At 32.0% G+C, this 20,000-nt stretch overlaps 1 protein-coding gene across 5 annotated transcripts in view; it reads left to right on the top strand.

The window, feature by feature from the left end:
• The window catches only part of LOC124424853 (two pore potassium channel protein sup-9), a 59,826-nt gene that overhangs the window by 13,107 nt on the left and 26,719 nt on the right, over window positions 1–20,000 (top strand). The window lies entirely within an intron of this gene.

The raw sequence follows: 20,000 nt of genomic DNA, 5'->3' as shown, positions 1-20,000 counted from the left end.
TATCACCCTGTTATAATTGAAAGTGTAACCCACGTGAGATGTCTATATTTAATCTGATTATTTTTAGATCGTTTGTATCCTTCATCGAGATTTTAATTGCCGTCAGTTCGAGCGTTATTTCGCGATCGAACCCTTTTCTTTTGTATTTTTTTTGTCTTCTTCTTCTTCTTCTTTTTCTGTCTCTTCGAATTTAACAGGCAATTTTCTCAGAGACAATAAATCTTTCGAACATGTTTGAACGTTTGTTAGGTTGGGAATGATAGAGAATATGAATCTGGATACATAGAAAGTGATTCGCGAATGCGGGCAAACCCAAAGAAATTCGATTAAGTTGTACGAACAAACCAACCGTAGAAAAAGAGAAAGAAAGAAAGAAAGATGGTCTCTCTTTTTCTCTTCCTTTCTCAAGTACACACATACACACACACACACACACATACAGAGAGAGAGAGAGAGAGAGAGAGAGAGAGAGAGAGAGAGAGAGAGAGAGAGAGAGAGAGAGAGAGAGAGAGAGAGAGAGAGAGAGAGTTAGAAGCACGCCCCTACGATATGCAGGAGGGTGTAAGATTTACATAATGTATGCGGGATGCAAATTTAACTGCATCTCCAACGTATATAAGCTAGACCAAGCAAAAGCTCTAGCTATTTCTGTTCGCGGAATCCGCTCGTCGTAAGTTCAGATCTTCTTCAGGGCTGTAGTTAAAGTTTCTTTAGTAATTTACAAATGACAACAATATTAGAGGTTATTGACCTCGATAACTAAAAGCTGATGCATACACGAGTCTGATTATAAAGAATCGTTTCGTTCCAACTTAAGGATTTTCCTTTCTTTCTATTTAAAAATTAATTTTAAAGTAATAGCAAAATATTATACTTCTATACGAAAAAAAAAATCTCTTGGCAAGATATTATTATTCTCGTTGAAAATGTGTCAATATTTATTTTATTTGATCGAATCAAATATCGTAATATTTTGTTTAATTACGTTATTAAAATCTATGAAAAATTGATCAATCATATTTTAACTTATTACTATTTAATATTATATTTTATTAAAAGTGTACAACATCTTCATACAGACATACACACGCACGCACGCATGCACGCACGTAAATGCATGGGATTGTGTGCAATACGAAACATTTTAATCCAATTTAGCAAATTTATATTTTATCAATTCCATGTTAAATAATTGATTTAATTGTTATTATTATTATTATTATTTCTCTTTTATCATGTAACAACATCATGAAGATATGCATACCAGCGATATATATATATATATACATATATATACATTTTAATCGCGAAATTTTTCTTCATATTTTTTCTTCCTTTTACTAACCGATTATAAGGGGAAGCTCGGTTAGAAAATAGATTTGATAAAATTTTTTTTCTTTCAACGAATTATTTTTATGCCATCACTTTGATATGATTGAGTGCACATCGTTTTGCATAGGCCAATATACTATACATATATATATGCATATATATATATATATATATATATAAATGGAGCCTTACTTTTGAGGATGCAGAAAGTGGATAACGATCAACACGTAACCAAGTCAGCGCTTGCGCGCTCTTCATGACGTCATCAAAGCACCCAACCCTCCCCACTCAACCCTCGCCTACCGTAAAGGATGGCTCTGTATCTCTCGTCTCGTTTCTCGACACTTGCGCCGTCTCCCTCTTCCACCCTTCTCCAACCCTCCTTCTCTTCCTCCTTTCTCTCTCTCTCTCTCTCTCTCTCTCTCTCTCTCTCTCTCTCTCTCTCTTTCTTCTCTTTCCTTTTTTTTCTCTCGCGTGCGCGTGCTTCAACCAAAACATGTGTAGGATGTAAATGTAGTAGATTTAATAATTTATTCTTATTCAATTATTTATTTTTGTTTATTTCTTTTTATTTATTTATTCATTTTATTTATTAATAAAAGTTTTCCCCTGAAAGGTGATCCGAGTGAAATAGTGAAAATGAAAATTAACGACTTTCTCGTTTTAATGAAAAAAGATTAGTTTCTTTCTTTTTCATTTTCTCTCTCTCTCTCTCTCTCTCTCTCTCCCTCTCTCTTGAAATTTAATCGTCCCAATAATAAAGCAATATATTCGTGAGATGGGGATGGCGAGGTTTTTCTTTCTTTCTACTTCTTCTTCTTCTTCTTCTTTTATTTTTTTTTTCTCTTTTGATTTTTTTTTTTTCTCAAGTAAGAATTATTATTCTTTAGGGCGGCAATCAAAAGTAAGTCAGAATATATCCCCGTGGGAATCTGTTCTCACTTGCGTTTGACGTAGGGAAAATTTCAGACGCAAAGCCACGTATTGTAGGTCAGACGGATAAGAGGACTTAAGAAGAGCTTTCTGGACTAAAAAGAGAAAGAGAGACAGAGAGAATGTGTGCGTGCTCGCGCGTGTGTGTTTGTCTGTGTGTGTGTGTGTGAGAAAGAGAGAGAGGGGTGGGGACGAAAGATGGGGGATAGGACTTCTAAAAATTTCTCATGTTTATAAAAGAGCCTGGAATAATAACTCGGAAGGTTTACGAAAGTCGTTGAGTTTCTTAATGGAAGAAAAGCGCGTTGTAATTGGACGGTAACTTTGCAAAGTGTAACTACTTGGACCAATTTTTTATCATTCATAAACGAATTGTGTACTTTTCATAAGCGACTAACCTTAATAGTATTTATCTAAGTAATATGATCGCATTATAATAAATACAAGTAATGTATGTACATTGTATATCGTGCTTAATTAAGATATAAGAAATAACAAAAAGGACAAAAAAAAAAGAAAGAAAGAACAAAAAAAGAAGAATAAGAAAGAAAATGAAGGTAAAAGAAAATAGAAAGGGGTAAGAATCAAAAGATAAGACGAATTTTTTATTTAACATTTAAGATTGTAAAGATTAGAACAACGAAGAAACAAGAATCTAGAATAGAAGGAGTAATATAGCTACTGTAAGATGGGAATTGATACGACAAAAGGAACATAATAATTCAAACGTGGTAGAAGCCGTGGGAACAATAGGGAAATCAAGATTATTCTGCTCTTAATTGCGATCGTCTCGTACCATTCTAAAGGAGGAATTAGGTATTAAACGTAGTATGATAACACCTTAGACCACGAACTTTACCGAGAAGATCCGTGTATTGATAAAATGGAACGAATGAGAACGATGTCATTCCTTTACCTTAGTTCTGGTAATATTAATGATAATAGGACAATCAAAATTCTTCATTTATATTTTCATATATCTAATTTTATTCTATGAGATTTAAGGTAATTAAATGTTTTAGTATTATTTAAATAAGACATTCTCTATCAACGAGATACATACATACATACATACATACATACATATATATATATATATATATATATATATATATATATATATATAATTTTCTATTTTCGCGAGATTACCCTCAGACAATTTGGATATTACATATGTATATCAAAAAGAAGTAAAATTGATCGTTCCTCTTTACAATTGTGCGTCTGTCTTTCCCTTATTCACTTTCATTACTCACATTATTCCATTTTGGTCAATTAGGTTATTTCATGGATCTTCGAATATAGACGGACAGAGAGAGAGAGAGAGAGAGAGAGAGAGAGAGAGAGAGAGAGAGAGAGAGAGAGAGAGAGAGAGAGAGAGAGAGAGAGAGAGAGAGAGAGAGAGAGAGAGAGAGAGAGAGATTGGCTATCTCAAATAATTCCCTTATTTTCGAATTACATTCGTCGTATCGGAATAAATACTTCGGGCTCGAACGACGACGGCTGACCTTTAAAGCACAAATAATTAAAAACGTTTGTGTGAGTAGATCTTGTTCTTACTAGACCCTTTCGTAAGTACATACATGTTTATTCGTTTCCCTAGAGTACTTATCCTCTCTCTAATAGTAACACTTCTTTTTATTTTTTTTTTTCTTGTCCTTGAGCGAGTCTGTGATCCTACATAGTCGAGCTTTTTTTCTCTTTTTTTTGTTTTCCTTTTTTTTTGTTTTTGTTTTCTTTTTTTTTCTTTTTCATTTCTCCCTTTAATAAATCGGTAAATAAGCTTCCCACGTTCCCGACATTGTACACACTTTTTTTTTCTCTATAGGGAATAACATTACTGTTGGTGTTATTATGAAGTTTAATATAATCGATTAAGAAAAGAATTTGTTTTTGGCGAGTTGGGAGTTAGGTAGCAACCTACATTATTTGTATTTTTCTTTCTTTCTCTCTCTTTTTTTTTTTTTTTCTTTTTTGTTAAGCTTCTCAGCAGCGAACTGAGACACATTCCATTTGACAAGTGGATCGTTTACGTATTGGTCCTTTGCATATCTTTCGGTGAACAGAAGGGAGTGTACGTGTGTCAACAAACCTCACCCATAGGTGCAAACACTGTTCAAGGCTTTGCCTTGCTTTGTCAGTGCTCTCAGCTTCTCAGCTCCACTGTGTATGTTGAAATAGAGAGAGAAAGAGAGAGAGAGAGAGAGCAAACCATCAACAGTAGCAGTATTTGATAATACGGGCACCACACGTCACTATTGCCACGTTAAATTTCTCATTAGTTTACTAATGATCTGTTTCGGAAACGATAAATTTAAGAAATTTTCAAGAGAAAACTTTTTCTTTTCTCTTTCTCTTTTTCATTTTTTTATTTATTTATTTTTTTTTATTTTTTCTAATTTTTTTTAATTAAAAAAAATTTTTTTTTTTAATAGATTTCTTCTCTTGATCCAACTGAAAAATTTCATTCGAACTTAAAGAAAAATTACTTGCCAGAAATATCTATCAATTAATTAATTCTAGTTTTCATGGAAATTAATCACACGATATTTGTCGATCGGATATAACAATATAATAAATTATTGTTATGCCATTAATTATGAAAATATTTAAAATTTTGGAGATCTAAAAAAAGAAAGAACGAGAGGGAAAAAAGGAAAGAAAAGAAAAATATTAATTTCCATTTTCTTTTTTTTTTTCCTTCTCATAACTTTACATTATACTTAAATTAGCCGCTAATAAAGTTAAATCTAGAGAAAAAAAAAACAAAAAAAAATAGTGAATTTACTATTAAATATTCGTTATAAAGCGAATAGAAAATTTGTGGATAGATCTTCCAGTTATTTTCATGATCACGTATATGATACTTTATCAAATTTCTAATGAGATTTGAAATAAGTCAGTCGATGTCGTGTTATATAGAGGATGCAAACTATGACGTCAGGCGAGTTTAGAAATTGTTAACTCGTTGAGAGTGATTTCATCGGGAAACGGCGTATGTTAATTAGGTTAAAGGAAAATGAAGACTTTTTTTCTTCGTTTCCTCCATAATCTGATAGAACGAACACATTTCGAAAGGCGTTGGTATCTCTCTCTCTCTCTCTCTCTCTCTCTCTTTCTCTCTCTTTCTCGAATATTGACAAAGTGGACCACCAACGTCGAGATACGCGCGGCTTTGCGGCATGTTATGGTAAATTTCGTGGACGTTAGCCCCGTCATCGAGTTAACGAGAAGTTCGTTAAAGCAGGTTGAATTATCTACTTTCGCGTTTCCTCCTGCCAACCCAAGCAGATTCTCTTCTCGTCTACTGTTTTCCATCTTCCTCTCTTTCTCTCTTTCTCTATTTATCTCTTTAACTCTTGCACACTCACTCTCTCTCTCTCTCTCTCACACACACACACACATACGCAGGCATAAACAAACCCGCATGTACATAAACATACAAATATAAATGTATGTACATGATGGATACGCTTAACAGGTTTGGTAATTAAGCGGAAATTAACAAAGCTACTACGTATAAGCATCCTTTATTGACTCTTCGTCCGGTATAGATATAGTTATAAGTTATTCAAATAGCTATTTTTTTTCTTTTTTTTTATATAATTATTAAGTCATTACCATTATCTCATAAATTTTATAAAAATTTCTTGAAAAAAATTCATAAGTTTATCTTAATGCTCGTTCATTTATCATAGACAGAAATCTCTCTCTCTCTCTCTCTCTCTCTCTTTTTGCTCTTTTTCATATGTTTTTCGGACTTGTCGTACTATAAAAAATTTCAAGTTTGAAATACAATACGTATCGTTCTCAATTATTCAAATATTTTTTTATACCTTATTAATGTCATTACGAGTATCTTGTAAATTCATAAAAAAGATTTTGTAAATATGTCTTAGCGTTGGTGTTTATTTACTTTAAATGAAAATCTCTCTTTCCCTCTCTCTCCCTCTCTCTCCCTCTCTCTCTCTCTCTCTCTCTCTCTCTCTCTGTCTCTCCCTGTCTCTCCCTGTCTCCCTCTCTCTCTCCCTCTTTCGTATGTTTCTCGAACTTGTTGCCCTTAAAGAGTCTCGAGTGTTTCGACTATCTTTCCAGAGTATACTTAAAAAACGCTCAGCTTTTCACAACAATATCAGCAAGTTAATAGATCATCTTCCCCCACCACTCTTCTTATTCTACTCGACCCATCGAACTTTCTCTCTCTCTCTCTCTCTCTCTCTCTCTGTGTGTATCTCTCTCACTCTTTCTTTCTTTTGCATCTAACAAAGATAGCTATCGAACATCCCGTTATCGAGAACTACCTTTGAGTGGTTCATTAACTCGTAGCTTTTTTTCTTCTCGCGTTGACGAAACGCCCGATAAGTAGCCCGAGTACGATAAGCACATTGAAAGGAAAAAATTCTTTTTTTAGCCGATATTAAATCAAATCTTTGAATATTGATAAGAAGGGGAACGTTTCAAGTGGTAAAAGATTATTCGCTTTACCGATAACATCGATTTTTTTTTTTTTTTTATATGAAAAGAGAATAACAATATGAAATATAAATTTTTTTCTTTTATGAAAAGATTATAACATATAAAATAATAACATTTGTTAACGAAGTATCAAAACTTTTTGATTTATTTATTTATTTATTTTTTTTTTCTTTCTTTAATTTAATCAAAAATACGGATAGAACAATTGTTGGTCCGTAACATTGTATCATGATCAACATTTAAGATTTGTAATTGAATAATATGTATATGAGCAAGAAAAATTGAAAAGAATTTTTTAATAATAACGTCGACAAAAAAAGAACAAATTGTTATTGTTTTTATTTAAAGCGAAAGAAAAGAAAAGAAAAAATTCTCTCTGTCTTCCCCTCTCCCCCGCTTTCTCTCTCCCTCTCTCTCTCTCTCTTTCTCTCTCTCTCCCTCTCTCTCTCTTTTTCTTTATAGAGTAAAAGAAGTTCTAATGAATCTCATGTTCGTTGCACCGAAAGGATGGTGTATCTTGCAATCCGTGGGGGTTCGAATTACACTGCACGAAACGGATCGTTTTCCGATATTTTTCTTCTTCCATTTCACTCTCTCACTCACCACTGATGGATTTATCCTTCATGGAGCCCAAGATATTAAAAATTTTTTGGTTCCCATTGAAATAAAAGAATTATCAAACAATTTAGGTATATTATCTCTCTCACTCTCTCTCTCTCTCTCTTTCTTTCTCTCTCTCTTTCTTTCTCTCTCTCTCTCTTTCTCTCTCTCTCTCTCTTTCTTTCTCTCTCTCTCTCTCTTTCTTTCTCTCTCTCTCTCTCTTCGACTTTTCGTAATGCAAATTATGAAGTGACATGTAAATACACCGTTCGAATTCAATTATTATATTGACGCAAACATAGATATATAAATTATATATCGGCAACCAGATATTAAGTTAAATTTATTATACAATATCGATTTGTATGTAATTTTTTTTCTCTGTAGAGAAAACAAAATCGGTCAAATCACTCGTTTATATCGTCTATACGAAAATCCGTCGCTGTTCTCACTTTGTGCGTGTTTGTATTTGTGTGCGTGTGAGTGGGTGTTGTTTATCGAATTGGTATACGTATCAAGGTCACGCTTGAGAAATCTGATCTGATGGAGATGTTTTTGATCAGCTATTTTTTTTTTTCGTTTTCTTTTTTCTTTTTTTTTTCTTTTTTTTGTATTTTGAACCTTTTAGGTAAAAAAAATATCTAATCGTCTAAACGGAAGAAAACGTGATAGTAAAGGAAAATATAATAATTTCTTATCATTGCATTATTTTTATTTTTATGGTATTTCGTTATTATTATTATTATTATTATTATTATTATTATTATTATTATTATTATTATTATTATTATTATTATTATTGTTGTTGTAAATTTTTTAATTCTCATAAATTCCAAGTTCATCAGTACAAACATTGACTCTTATCCAGAAGGTAAACTCTACTGGTTTAGGGTTGCGTGCCAAATATTTGGATCTCGTAAACATGGATTTACACACGACTCTTATCAAGATCAATTTACATTCTACAGATCTAGCGTTTACTTCATTGAAGTTTATGCGAGTTTCCTTTGCGTGATTGGCCTTTTAGTTGTAGGTTTATATAAAGAAATCATTATTGTCATTGTTAAAAGGATCAATGGAGGATTAAAAATAATATAAAATTTGTTTTATTACGTTACTAATGGATCACGTGTTTTTTAGGATTATGTATTAACTACAGTTTTGAATTATACAGTAATAGCTGACGACAAATTGTTTTGTCCCTTTTTTTCTCTTTTTAATTGGATATAATTAGATATAATTAGATATAATTACGTAGTAATTTAAATATAGAAATAATATAAAAAAACATATGTTACATTGAGTTTTTCATAATGAGTGTTGTCGATTATGTGTTTTTCCATTTTTGTTTTTTCTACTTTATTCTTTTTAATTTCTCTCTCTTCTTTTTTTTACATTCGATAATTCTCTTATTGAAAAACTCTATATTCTTTATTTTGTTTATTTTTTTTACATTTTCTTCTATTTTATTATTGTTATTATTATTATTATTATTATTATTATTATTATTATTATTATTATTATTATTATTATTATTATTAAAGATACAAATTTTCTTTACGCGAGTACAAATCGACGATACAAATATTTCGAAGTATCTGAATTAATCGTGACCAATCGAAAAGTTCTTGGAAGTTGTCCAACAAAGTGAAAGTAAATTTTTCCTAGTGAATAGAGAATGGAAGAGTAGAAGGAGTAGTGGGGAGTTTAGTTAACGAAAGAGAAAAAGAAAAAAGTAAAAGGAAAAAAAAAAGAAAGAAAGAAAGAGGCGACGAAAGAGGGTCATCCAACTTTTTTCCTTCTTCTTCTTTTTTTTTTGTCTTTCTCCTTTCTTTCTTCTTTTTTTTTCCTTTTTATTTCTTTTTTCTCCTCCCCCTCCCCCCTCCCCCTCCTCCTCCTCCTTCGTAGTAGTAGTAGTAGAACCCTTCCGTATTTTACCTTCTACCTTTTAGTGTTCGCGAGATTACGGAGACGAAAGAGCGGCAAAAGGGAGAAAGGGAGATCGAAAGACGTAAGGGTGAGAAGAAGAGAAGAAATGTGGTGGAAAAGGGTGGCTGATGAGGGTGGTGGTGTTGGTGGTGGTGGTGATTGTGATGGTGGTAGTAGACGGTGGTGGTGATGGTGATGGTGGTGGTAGTAGTAGTAGAGGGTGTTGGCGATGGGGAAGAGGAGAGGGACCAAAGCGAGGCGGCACTCGAGTGGATGTTGGCTCTTCCCTGCGGCTCGATATCGACCCAAGCACATTCAACCGATACTAAAGGGAAGCTGAGCTCGACCATACTCGCAAGAGAGAAGAAACAGGCTTCCCATAAATTTCCCAAATTTATTCCCTTTTCCTATCTTTCTTTCCTAGTTCCTTTTTTCTTCTTCTTTTTCTTCTTTTATTTTTTCTTCTTCCTCTTCTTTTTCCTCTTCTTGCAACTTTTTACGACTCCAAACGAATTTTGTTTTTTTTTTGTTTCTCTTTACGCATTAACGCACACACGTTTCTTATTTTTCTTCATTCTTTTTTTTCTTTTCTTTCCTTTTCTAATTACTCTCTTCACAACTCTATTATATATAAACTCAATGTTTCTTTTTTCTTTTTTTTTTCTTTTTTTTCCGAAAGCTATAGTATTATTTATATGTAAAAATATTATTTTACAATATAACCAAATATAACATGTATATTTAAAAGATACTAAAAAATGTTCAATGTTTGTTTTGTGATGATAAAAATATGAATGGAAGAGCTAAAAAATACTGCAATACTTGAGCAGGATTGCAAAGGACATTTTTTAGTAAACTACATTAATATTTTTTATTGATATTATTCAACTTATTTATTGATTAATCTTATATTAAATATACATGCTATTGTTACACAAGGGTTAGGTGTATTTATATCGTTATTTTGTTATTTTAATTAGATATGAAATATCGAAAATTTTCCTTACTTATTGATACCAAATGCAATACTGTACTATTATTTATTTAAATATTGTTATATACCTATCGTTATTTTAATTAAACAATTATATATATATATATATATATATATATATATATATATATATACGTAACTTTCCTGAATGATATGCTCTAAAATTCCAAATATGAAATGGAAATTTTTTCAGCGAAAGGGCATAGATCGATCGGCCAGTTTTAAAATATCAAACGATTCAAAAATAGAACGGAAAATGAGTCAAGAGGTCCTAGAGACGAGGAAAACTGGTACGGAATATCACTGGGTGAACCTTTTAAATTTCGGGGACACGAAGAAGTGAGCAAAAAGAGAAAAAAAAGAGAGAGATAAAGGGAGAGAGAGAGAGAGAGAGAGAGAGAGAGAGAGAGAGAGAGAGAGAGAGAGAGAGAGAGAGAGAGAGAGAGAGATGAAACATATGTGTGGAAGTGAGAAGGAGGGAGTTAAAGAGTAAGTACTCTCTTTAGTAACGATTTGAAACTCTTTAATGGCTCGGAGTAGAACGCGAAATATTTCTGTTCCACCTTCCCTCTCTTTCAATCTCTCTCTTTCTCTTTTACGAATGCTTAATGGTCTCCTCATAACGACACTAGGTTCAACCTACACCTACTTTATCCAACAATCGTCTAGTAGCCAATGAAGCGAGTTCGAAGAAATGGGATCCCATAAATCTAACAAGTTACGTTCGTATTATTAGTATGTGTACCCTTTTGTGTGTGTGTGTGTGTGTGTATTCGCACGAAGTGTTACAAATTATTCATCCAATCTGAAACTTACAAACAAATTTGTTATTTCATTTCGAAATCACACTTATCTTCTCGTCAAATTATATCATTTAGTATTCATTTATTAAAATAAATTGTAAAAAAAAAAAAAAAAAAAAAAAAAAAAAACAAAGATTGTACCGCATGTACGAGTCATTTTGTAATACGCGTCAAAAAAAAAAAAAGAAGAAAAAAAAAGGAAGGGGGATTCGTAAATTGCACCTCGTCCAAAGGGCTAGAAGCTCCTTTGAATAAAATCAATGATCGCGATGCGGTCATGTATCGAAATTGTATCGAACGAAGTAAACAGTAGCCATTATATTATCGATGGTTGTAAGAACGCGTAACAGGCGTTCGAAAGACCTCAGGTATAACAAGTTGCAGGGAAAAAGTTTCTCTCTCGAAGCTAGTTTATTCTTCGAGTTTCTCTTCTCGTTGAGACTTTCGCCAGAAAGTAGTAGTGGTGGTGGTGATGGTGGTGGTAGTAGTAATAGTAATGGTAGTATTGGTGGCAAAGGGGGTTAGTCGAGTAGTACATTTCACTCACTCACTCACTCACTTACTCACTCTACTTGATGGCCAAAAACGAAGCGTATAAGGCGCCATGATGATGTCACGATCCAACGACTCGTCCATTTGGAACTTTCTTCGGGCCTACCCCTACCCTAACTCTAACCCTAACCCTACCCTACCCCTGTCCCTACCTCTTATAAACACACTCTATACTCCCCGCTCCAGTGTTTTTCTATTCATCTCTTTACCCTGTTTCGTGGTCCACCGGGAAAGAGAAAACTTTTATGTAATCATTCTACAAATGTCCGATAGCGGCCTCTTTCTCGTGATCACAACAGTTTATTTTACTTTACACTTCTTTTTTTTTCTTTTATTTGTACTTTTCGATATTCCATTTTGTTTTGTAACTTCTTTTTTTTTTCTTTTTTTTTTTTTTTTAAATATTTCTTGAAAACATTGATAATTATAATTTTATCATGACCGTAGAAAAACTTTTAGAAATGAAACTTTTAAAATACAAAAAAGGAAGATCTCCTCAAAGTCGAACAAAAAGAAAATGAATTAATTGTGATATATAACCTCGTAAGAGGAAATAAAAAGAAAGAAAAGATAGGACGGGTAAAAGTAATAAAAAAGAAGAAGAAGAAGAAAAAAAAGAAAATTAATTTGCCTCAGACACAAAGGTACGTTTATATATTCAAACTTGACATACATACGGTGGTTTAAGATTCGCTTCGGTTTAATTTTCCTCTCCTTTTTTTTTTTCTTTTTAGATCGATCGAATTCGTTAACTTTACACGATGGACTCTATTTGAAAACTGAAATATTTTTAATTTGGATTTAATTTTCATTTGTCCGTTTGTTATCTATTTTCATTTAAATACGACATTTGTCTTAGTTCTTTTTTTTTTTAATTGAAAGATAATAGATCGACGATATCAGGCCCATGTTCCCCTAATTCAAGATGTCTGTCCTTTGCAGGAAAAAGAGGCATCGATCTTCTCGAGAGAATTCGCGTTCGCGATACCTTTCCGAACTAATCAGCTACTAATGGCTGTCGTTCCGTGCGAAATTAATCCTCTACTTCGAAAAAAGTTGGACAAGCTATCGATTCTTTGTCTTTTTTTTTCCTTCTATCTCTCTCTCTCTCTCTCTCTCTCTCTCTCTCTCTCTCTCTCTCTCTCTCTCTCTCTCTCTCTCTCTCTCTGTTTTATTTTCCTCCTTGTCATTCTGTCTTCTCTAACTCCTCTTCATTTTTTTCTTAAGCGTTTATTTACGTAAAAAGAAAAAAAAAGAAAACAAAAAAGAAATCGATCATATATCTTTAAAGGATAAATTAATACAGGACAATTAAAAAAAAAGGGAAAATACTAATAATAAAAAATTCAAAAGATCGATATATTCGATCTTCAAAGAAGAGCATACGATCTATATAAAGGTCCGTAAACGTGATACAATTAATAATATTCTAGTAATATTACAACGATCGAGAAATTAGTTCGTTAGTTATTTCGTAAAGTGTAACCACGAAATGTAAAATCGTAACGAATCTCGTTTGGTTTTCGTTGAAAGTTTATTCAATTAGTAGCTGACCGAAAAATGTGAAGTTCGTTACGAGGAGTTAACGTTTTGTTCTTTTTCACAAAAGTGAGGTAGAGAAGAGAGAAATGGAGAGAGAGAGAGAGAGAGAGAGAGAGAGAGAGAGAGAGAGAGAGAGAGAGAGAAAAGAGAATAGACAAAATGGATAAAAATAATAGTATATAAAACAAAATGTATCTCGTGGTATTTTGTTTGAAATTTCATCAAATTCAATGTTCCAAAAGTTCCTAAATGAGTTCAAAAGTTCCTTGGTAATTTTAAAGATCGATTATCTTCTCTTTGAGACTTTTAAGGTTAGTTTTATTTTTATTTATTTATTTTTTTTTTTCAATTTCCTTTTATCCTTTTTTTTTTTTTTATTTCTATTGTAAAACTTAGAAAGTTACGAAAAAGTGTAATTGATTTTTAAAATCATCTAAAAGCTTTTGGCCGGGCTAAGAAGTTTTAGTATAAACTGTACTTGAAAGTTTCGCCATACTCATTTTTTTTACTGACAAGGAGTAATTTTTTTTCTTTTTTTTTTTTTTTTTATCGAATCACGTAGCAGTACGGTACATCGATCCTTTTCTTCTTTTTTATTCTCTCTCTCCCTGTCTCTCTCTCTTTCTCTCTATCTTTCGTTTTCCCTCTTCCCTTCGTCACTTTTGACCGTCCACAAAAACTCGCCCTTTTCTCAAAACGGGGGATGAATATTTAAGGGCGATAAAGAAAGGTAACGTTACTTCCAACCTTCGACTTCATTGTTCCCAATCATTCGTCTCTCTCCCACGTCATAATATTTCCATGGAACTAATTCTACAATCGCACAATGGCGTTTGACAGTATATCGGTGACTTTACGAAAGTCGAGTCTTTTACTCTCATTCTCTCTCATTTTTTTTCTCTCTTTCTCTCTCTCTTTCTATCTCTTCTCTCTTCTCCTCCCACCACCCATTTTTTCTTTAAATCGGCATTCGACAATGCGACATCGATCTGCCATTACTTTAAAAAAAATAATAAAAAGTTGGATAAAAAAATTTTTTATTTAAGAAAAATAAATCTACTCACATGCAATCGTTCAATTGAAGACTCATCGAACAATCGAATATATAATTAGTTGATTATTTTTTTATGAAAAAATTTGTCCTTTGATCCTAACTTGGAACGCGTTCATCTTTGAGTTCCAAGCAATATATATTCTTTACTTTTTTTAATCTTCTTTTTTTTCTTTCATATTTCTTTTAATTCTTTTTTCATTTTTTTTTTCGTCTGCTCTCGTTCGATTTGGAAAGAAAAATATCAAAGCTCTTTGAAGAGAGCGTGAAATTCATGTCGTCGTCTCTTCCTCTCCCCCCCTCTCTCTCTCTCTTTCTTTTTTTTTTCTCTTTCGTTCGTTGCAGCATCATGAACGGGTCCATTCGAGACGAGTGAACTTCGTTCGACTGGAAGAGCACGATAAGTCCTTCTTATTTCGATGACGCGCGCTAGTTTCAAACGTTTGCCCTGGGAAAATAATAATCTCTGATAAAATAAACGCGTTGGACCGGTTAATGTCGATCGCTTTTATCGTCCTTTGCATTTTTACATTGAATTTCGTTGAAATTTTATCCTTGAATCTCTCTTACGTTTACTAACGAAACAATTTTTTTTTTTTTTTTTTTTTTTTTTTTTTTTCAATATAAATATTTCTATATCGAGACTTTTAATAATCTAATGTTTTTAATTGCTTTTAATTGCTCCCGAGAGGATTAAAGGACGAGCTTGTGAAAATTTCCAATTTTATTATTATCATCATCATTATCATCATCATCATCATCATCATCATTATTATCGTTATTATTATTAGTTTTATTATTATTATTATTATTATTATTATTATTATTATTGTTATTATTATTAATTTTATTATTATTATTATTATTATTATTATTATTATTATTATTATTATTATTATTATTATTATCCTTCTTCTTCTCTGCTTCGCTGCAAGTTATATTTGCACGATCGAATGGACAAACAGCCGAGCCCCGTCAAAAGATAATTGCGACTTATCGAATATGTTCAATATACAAGGACGACTCTTCCTCTTTTTCTTTAATCACATTTCTTTTTTCTCCCTTCTTTTCTCATTAATTTCATAAATTTGTTTATTATAAAAATTAGCACAGTAACATAAAGAGAAAGAAAAAGGGAAAGAGAGAGAGAGAGAGAGAGAGAGAGAGAGAGAGAGAGAGGAAGAGAGAGAAAAGAGATGTAATAAATGCCGTACTTCCGATGAGTTTTATATTGTAATTAAAATCTTAACAACCTTTTCAACGACAGTTAAAAGACAATCAAATTATCTGTTTAACACTTAGCGCGCTTTCATTAGTACAGTGTACATACAATGTCGGGGCATACAATTTTCAATTAAAAATGAATTTCTTTCAATTGTTCTTTTTTTTTCTTTCTTTCTTTATTTTTTTTTCCTCCTTTTTTTTGCTTCATGTGTTTCGAAACTGTAACGTTAGAAAAAATTTTAAATAAAATGTTGAATAAATTTTCTTTCTTTTTCTTTTTCTTTTCTTCTCCTTCTTTCTCTTTTTCTTTTATCTTTTTTTTTCTTCTCCTCCTTCTTCTCCTTCCTTTTTTTTTTTCTTTTTTAGCGATCGATTTCATGCTTCATATGTCCTTGAAATATATGTAATATATCTATATATCGGAAAGTATACTCTTCGAAAAAAGGAAAAGAAAAGTTCGTGAGTGTCCAAGGGGTGTTTCAACCGGCAATCACCGTTTTCCTCCATCTTTTCATTCGTTCAACTACCGGCTAGCCCCTTTCTTTTTTCTGGCCCTTTACCTCTATCCCAATCTCTTATCGAACGACTTGTTCATTGTGCTATCTAACGACCGTTATCGATCACCTTTTTCCTTTCACTTTTATCTAGCGATCGTTCGACCTACGCCCCTATATACTAAACCAATCTATTGCAGCTCTCCCCGGCTATACGATGAAAATGAAAATAACTAGTATGATTAAAAACTTAAAAAAAAAGGGATGATGATCTTGAGATTAATCATGTTTTAATTCGAATTACAAAAAGAAAATATATATATATATATATATATATATATATATATATATATGTATAAACAATTCATACCCATTAGATATATTTTTCTTTTATATCTGTACAAAGAGAAAATAAAAATGACAATTAAAATTGGAAACGTTGAGAACGGTTTGATGATAACTAAATTTATATCTTTTTAACGCGATTAAAAAAAAAAAAAAAAACGTAAATAAAGAGTAAAAAAAGAACAAAAAATAATTGGTTTCCTTTGCTTATGTACCCGATCAAATCACTGAATGTATAAAAAGAGTCCTTGAGTATGAGAAAAAAATGAAAATGTTTAGGATTGAAAATATTGTGAATAGAGATTTATTTTCTTTTCATGCTAATAAAAAGAAAATTTCAAAATAATTCATGTTTGATTTGAAATATTTGTTTCTTTATATCAAAAACATGAATAGAACTTTTGTGTAACAAGAAAAAGATAGTGAACATTTAGAATTAAAAAAGTTAAGGAAGGATGATGATCCTAAAAATTTGCATTTTTCTAACGTGAATAAAAAATATATATTATAAATATATGTATATATAAATAATTAAAGTATATTATATATATATATAAAATACATATAAATAAAAATATATATATTAATATATATATATTTTTTTTATCTCATATCGATTAGATGACATATTTTTCATTCCTCAAAACGAAAACATACACACACACACACACACACAGAGAGAGAGAGAGAGAGAGAGAGAGAGAGAGAGAGAGAGAGAGAGAGAGAGAGAGAGAGAGAGAAAGAGAAAAAGAATAGCACTCTAATCGATTAATTTCTGTTCTAAACTTAGAGATCGGTCATTCTCAATTCAATTTGCATTTGAAACGGCCGAGAGATCGGCTGCGAGTCGCACTGGGATTTGGCTTCCCGTTAATCTAGATATATATTTCGGTACTCGTGATGCGGTCGGAAGTGGATGGCATCGATCGATAGTGAAAATTACTAGCGACAGTGAACACATCGAGCTGGAAAATCTGCGGTTCGTGAGACACTATCTGTGAACAAGTACAGAAAGAGAAAGGGAGAGAGAGAAAGAGAGACGAAATTATGTTATAATGTGTATATAAAAATATGAAGTGTTTGAAGTACAATGAGTTTATATTTTTTTTTTTTTTTTTTTTTTTTAAATAAAAAAAAAGTGTGAATAAGGATATATTAAGTGAGACTAAATACTTCTCGCTCGAAAATAGGTTGCAAGATTCTTAAAAAAAAAAAAAAAAGCTTAAATGATTAATTCAAATGACACGGATCACGCGAATGTAATAACGCACGTAATAATGATTGGTTGTAAATGAATATGAATTAAACGCAGCAATGAATTAATTTCCTTGTATTTATATTTGTGCGTGCACGCGCGCACGCGTGTTATGTGTGTTTGTGTGTATGTCAAGATATTTAATGTGACACACAAACATACACGCATGTGTATTTCTCATGCGCAGCTATCGATAAAACGTAGAACATCAGCTTTAGTGCGCGTAAATCAGGCCACCTGTTTCCTTTTATAAGAGCTTGCTGTCATAAACGTAGCCTGAATCCTTATTCTTAAGAATGCACTGCCTTTTAAAAGCTATTTATAAATCTTGTACGTGACTAATAGGAGATTGATTGATCGATAAAGTCGATCTAATCGTTTCGAAGAGAAAGTAAGCTTGTGTAACATCTTCATTGGATTTGGTTAGAAAAAAAAGGAAAAGAAAAAAAAAAGAAAAGGAAAGAAGAAAATAAAAGAATCCTGAAATGCAACAATTCAAAATAGAACGATGAACTTTTAGACTCCGATGTATCGTCAATATAAATCATGTTTACCGTTGGTTGATAAGAATACTTTGAAAATTACTTCGGATGGATTTCAAGGTCGGAAGAGGGTTTAACAAACATTTTATTGTCGATCGATGATGAGGCATGATAATTAATAATAATAATACTTTCGATGATAAGGATATTGGGAAAAAAAAATCTTTCTCTCTCTTCTCTTTCTCTCTCTCTTTTTTTTCCTTCTCTCTTTTCTTTCCCCTCCGAAAACTTATGCGAACTTAGGGTGAAGTTAGATAAGAAGGTAATATGGAAATTGCCTGAGTAAGGTAGAAGACGATCACACAAAGGTTCTCCTGGTGCGCGTAAGATTTTGAAGGAAAGAAAATTTGCCAACATAGGAAAAACTCTATCGGAAAGGACGAAGGAATAAAAGTGGGTGGGACCAGAAAGAAAGGAAGGAAAAAAGAAAGAAAGATGAAGAAGGGTGGAAGGGAGAGAGGGAGAGAGGGAGAGAGAGAGAGAGAGAGAGAGAGAGAAAGAGAGAGAAAAAGAAAAGAAAACGTGGGTGCAGCAAAAGTAGAGCAAGAAGGACGTGTGCTTGGTGCACTCCCTTCTTCGTTATCGCGTTAAAGGAAAAAGAAAAAGAGAAAAAAAATAGGTAGCTATTTATAAACCATTAGCGAAGAGTGAAGTTTAATCAGGCTCACGGGCGTCGGGCTCTCAGCTCGACTCTATTTATCGCTTACTAACTCTGATCGATACGTTCAAACGTTGCCACTATTGTGAGATAGCAATTTGGTTCGGAGAGTACTTAGAATGATAAAGAATACTTGTTACATAAGTATCTGATAATATATACACACACACACACACACACACACACACACACACACATACATTTATATATTAATATATATATATATATATATATATATATATATATATATACATATATTTATAAATGGGTGTGTGTGATATTTATTAATATACATATATATTAATAAATAAATAAATAAATAAAAATAACGCATATATCTATAGTACAACGAGTTCAAAGAGAAATTGTATTTACTATCTCTTGTTGATTTTTTATTTTCATTTATTCATTTATTTTTCTTTTTTCTTTTTTTTTATTTATTTGTTCTCCATCCTAAAACACTCGTTAAAAGAGATTCGGATAATCGAATTGCACGAATTTAGGAGAGGCGGGGGGTGGTGGGGAGGGGAAGAAAAAAAATGTTAAACGCCCATTGTCCATTGTCGTAGGAACACCTAAACAAACAGCTCTAGTTTCACGTTTGATCGACAAACATTTTGTGGCAAATTGCCGTTGAAGTTGGAACGCGAGATCAGGATAAACGTTAATTAGACCAAATTGATCGTTTTCAAGTAAAATAGAGAAGTTTCCAAGTGCTGACTGTATCTACTACGTGGCGCATCGGATTCGTTTAAAATGACAAAGCACCGTACGAGTTTGTGATAACAAGCAAGTTGCTTTTCACGAACACTTATCCTACGTCCTATAACGAATACGGTCTCGTTTTGCATCATTTGAAAAATTTCTTTTATTTTTTTTCAGTCTTTTTTTGATTTATTTATTTATTTATTTATTTTTTCTTGTCCTTTTTCTTTGTTTATTTTTTCTTTTTGTCATTACTTTTTTAAATCTTTTTACTCCTTTTTTTTTTTTTTTTTAATTACGCACTTGCCTTGATTCACGGATAAGAAGATCTACTTCAATAATTTATACACAGTCGCTCACTCGAAATAAATCTAATCGAATGAAAAGATATAAATAAATAAATAAATAAATAAAAAAAAAAAAAGAATAAGAAATTTTTTTTAGCTTAAAAAGAAAAGAAGAAAAAAGAAAGAAACAAAAAACGTTGCACTTCGCGACTTAAATACGATTTGTTTAAAGCAAAAAAGGAGAGAGAGAAAATAGAAAATAGAAAATAGGGGGGAAA

The sequence above is a fragment of the Vespa crabro genome, chromosome 6, assembly GCF_910589235.1.
Source record: "Vespa crabro chromosome 6, iyVesCrab1.2, whole genome shotgun sequence".
Lineage (NCBI taxonomy): Eukaryota > Metazoa > Arthropoda > Insecta > Hymenoptera > Vespidae > Vespa > Vespa crabro.
Note: the sequence above shows the minus strand (reverse complement) of the source record. Positions and strands in the feature narration are given on the sequence as shown.